General features: G+C 35.7%; 1 protein-coding gene across 1 annotated transcript in view; it reads left to right on the top strand.

Moving 5' to 3' along the window:
- Positions 1-4,366, top strand: part of LOC127843911 (synaptojanin-1-like) — a 222,460-nt gene that overhangs the window by 174,674 nt on the left and 43,420 nt on the right. The gene's annotated exons all lie outside the window — the stretch shown is intronic.

Here is a 4,366-nt window from a genome sequence, read left to right on the forward strand (position 1 = left end):
CTATGTGCTCATACCTGCTTTCCGGAATCATCATGAAATTATTGCCGTACTTAACGAACAAACATGCCTAAGCTTATTGAATTAGAGAAAAAAAAATAATCAAAAGAGAAAAATTATATATTCATGCACATGGGCATGTGAAGTCACGTTCGTACACATAGCATTATTAACTTAGGAAAGCAAACAACAAAATATATAGTTTGGTATAATATACATGTGAAATAAAAGAGCATGTCAAGTTTTGAATTTATATTCTGAAACTTAATGTTATAACCCACAAACGTTTTACTGTAACAGAACTTTTTTTATGTCTCCCACTATAGTAGCGGGGGACATATTGTTTTTGCCCTGTCTGTTGGTTGGTCTGTTGGTTGGTTGGTTTGCGCCAACTTTAACATTTGCAATAACTTTTGCAATATTGAAGATAGCAACTTGATATTTGGCATGCATATGTATCTCATGGAGCTGCACATTTTGAGTGGTGAAAGGTCAAGGTCAAGATCATCCTTCAAGGTCAAAGGTCAAATATATGGGTCAAAATCGCTCATTTAATGTACACTTTTGCAGTACTTCAATATTCAAGATAGCAACTTAATATTTGGCATGCATGTGTATCTCATGGAGCTGCACATTTTGAGTGGTGAAAGGTCAAGGTCATCCTTCAAGGTCAGAGGTCAAAATTATGTGGACAAAATCGCTCATTTTATGAGTACTTTTGCAATATTGAAGATAGCAACTTGATAATTGGCATGCATGTGTATCTCATGGAGCTGCACATTTTGAGTGGTGAAAGGTCAAGGTCAGAGTTCAAATATATGTGGCCCAAATCGCTTATTTTATGAATACTTTTGCAATATTGAAGCTAGCAACTTGATATTTGGCATGCATGTGTATCCCATGGAGCTGCACACTTTGAGTGGTGAAAGGTCAAGGTCATCCTTCAAGGTCAAATATATGGGTCAAAATTGCTCATGTAATGTCACTTCTGCAATATTGAAGCTAGCAATTTTATATTTGAAATGCATGTGTGTCTCATGGAGCTGCACATTTTGAGTGGTGAAGGGTCAAGATCAAGGTCATCCTTCAAGGTCAAACATCATATAGGGGGACATTGTGTTTCTCAAACGCATCTTGTTTTTAAGATAAGTGGTACAGAAAATACACGTCGAATATCTTTTTGAAGATATTTCTTGTTATATTTGATCGAGAATGTAACCCTCCTCCCAGTTTCGCTGAATGGATCAAGTTCCCCACGGGTACTACTACCCCGTACCCAAATATTTGCTCGTACCCAAATTTTTGTTTGTACCCATTTTTTTTTCGTACCCAATTTTTTTCGTAACCAAATCTTTTTTGGTACCCAATTTTTTTTTGGCATAATTTTTGTACCCAAAATTTTCCTACCCATTTTTTTCCTACCCAAAATTTTCGTACCCACATGCACAATTGTGGTGCTGTAGATAAACTTAAATAGATGCTTTTAGATCAATCCTCTTCAAAAGCATCGTCACACCAGTACTGTCAGTACTTTGATTAGGTTTGTTACGTCATGTTGACACATGAGTTCTCATATTTGTATGGCCCCCACATATTAATTAAGCCCCTAATGTGGATTGAGAGACATAATGTATTGCTCTTTCTGGTCCATTCATTAGTACATTCCAAAGTTTGTATTTTCAATTTCTTAACTTCTCTGTGAATCAAACTATCCTAGTTGAGTGAATTTAATTATGATCATAAAATCATGAATTTTGGTTGCAACAAGATTTGGCAGAATTATGGCCCTTGGTCTGTTCTTTTACGTCCTGAAGCTAGTGTTTTCAAATACAACGTGAATCTGCTTCAAACTTTAACAGTTAAAAACCTTAATTTTTAGATGGCTTTAAGTTTTCCCAACAGGGTTTTGTGTTTTGGAAACGCGTAAACATTCTTAAAAGCGTGGTATTTGAAATTCAGCGTTAGTTCGTTAGCTAATAACATACTACATGAAACGTGACTTTGATCAAGGGATAATACATTATAAATGAAGCTTGTTTATCTTAATGGGATAATATATGAGGCTTGTTAAAAAACAACTCTATTTTATTACTTTCGCTATCTCAAAATCTTTGTTCATGTAATAATAAATGAAGCGTTTTTACGCTTTGGGAATAATAAAACAAAGCGTGGTAATGTTAATGATACTTAATGAACTCGTAGTAGTAAAACTGTGAAAAGTTACAGAAAATAATCTTGGCTGCAACTGGTTTTGACAGAATAATGCCCTGTTTTTTTATTTGTTTGTTTTCAATTATGGACTATATAGTCACCCATTTATTAACTTACCTAACAAAAGTCACTCACCTGAGATACAAAGGAAATGACCTGTTCTGTGCAGCCCAAGATATCATTAGAACAAATGTTCTGACCAAGTTTCATGAAGAGTGAACTGTAAATGTAACTTATAGTGCTAACAAGGTTTTATGATAACCATGTAAGGATAAATTCCCCACCCCCTGGTGGCCATGTTTTTCAACAGACTGGAACCATTTTCAAACTCATCCAAGATATATTATTACACATGTTCTAACCAATTTTCATGAAGATTAGACAATAAATGTGACTGTAAGAGTTTTAACAAATACTATATACAAATAAGGCAAAATGCCCTGACCCCTTTCGGCCATGTTTTTAAACCAACTGGAATCATTTTCAAACTTGTCCAAGATATCATTAGGACAAATCTTCTGGCCAAGTTTCATGAAGATTGGACAATAAATGTTGCTCCAGAGTGTTAACAAGATTTTTCTATAGCCATAAGGAAAAATGCCCCACCCCCTGGCGGCCAGGTTTTCAAGCAACTGGAACCATTTTCAAACTCGTCCAAGATATCAATAGGACAAATCTTCTGACCAAGTTTCATGATGATCAGACAATAAATGTGGCTTCTAGAGTGTTAACAAGGTTTTACTATAGCCATATAAGGAAAAAATGCCCGCCCCCTGTCGTCCATTTTTTTCAACCGACCTGAATCATTTTCGAACTCATCCAAGATATCATTGAGACTTATCTTTTGTCGAAGTTCCATTGGACAATAAATATGGCCTCTAGTGTGTTAACAAGGATTTACTATAGCCATATATATAGCCCAGAAAAGCGAAGATCAAGTCACCCAATTTTTGAGTAAGCAAGACCGGAAAAACAAAAATCAAGCGGCCTGCTTATCTTTGCTAAGGCGTGCTACCGCCCGCAGGTGATTTGCAAGTTTATTATTGTTGTTTATCTAAAGGTTACACAATTTACCCCCAGCACAGATCGCTAATTGACCGCGACAAAGCAGTGGCTTAATATTGGTTGCTATAACAACTTACTTGTGCCTCTTCGCGCGTGCCGCAAGTTGTCTAATGATTTCGTGATAATTGATTGACAAACTGTTAATTATGCAGATCCAATACTGTATTAAATCCAGCGAGTTTTGTCAGTTTGTTAATCCACCAATAATAACCCATCTGATATAAACTGGAATCACAGTTAATTTTTTATTCTGTAAATTTTGATTGATGGATAAATGTTATGTTAAATTGTGAAAATGTCGCAAAAGACTTTATGTGGATTTGGTTTTCTCAAATCAGGAAGTGTTAATAGTGGTGAAAAACGAAAGATTGATTCAGTAGATTCAGATGTAGACTCAGAAACTGAGTTAACTCCTAAAAAGAAATTTAAAAAAAAACTTGAATCAGGCCAGTTTTGACTGGTATGTGTGTGATGACAAAGGACTTTGGCATTTTTCTGTGTGTCATGAAGCCAAATCAAATAACATATATTTCAGAAAAAATGAGAAGTCACTTCGCCCTATTTTTAAGGCCTAGGGTAGTCCCTGGTTTCATGAAGATTGGAAAAAAAATTGACTTTTAAGAGTGTTAACAAGGTTTAACTATAGCCATTTAAGGAAAAAAAGCCCCGCCCCTGGCCGTCATGTTTTTCAACCAACTGGAACCATTTTTGAACTGGTCCAAGATATCATTGGCACAAATCTAATCAAATTTCATGAAGATCGGACAATTAATATGGCCTCTAGAGTGTTAACAAGGCAAATGTTGATGTTGCATAATTCACAATGGCGATCACAAAAGCTGACCATGAGCACACTCGACTCAGCACACTGTTCTCAGGTGAGCTAAAATGGTTGGACTTAAACGATGTAAATACCTGTGAATGTGGGGGTCACTCAGAAATCATTCCTGTTTCGTCAACATATACAAATTGGTTTAAAAAGAAGTCTCTTGACAGAAAAAATTATGACATGAACACACAACAGACAGGCAGTAGTAAAAGTTCACTAGGACAATTTTGCGCTCAGGTGAGCTAAAAATACAAAAAAAGGGAA

The sequence above is a fragment of the Dreissena polymorpha genome, chromosome 9 (assembly GCF_020536995.1).
Source record: "Dreissena polymorpha isolate Duluth1 chromosome 9, UMN_Dpol_1.0, whole genome shotgun sequence".
Classification (NCBI taxonomy): Eukaryota; Metazoa; Mollusca; class Bivalvia; order Myida; family Dreissenidae; genus Dreissena; species Dreissena polymorpha.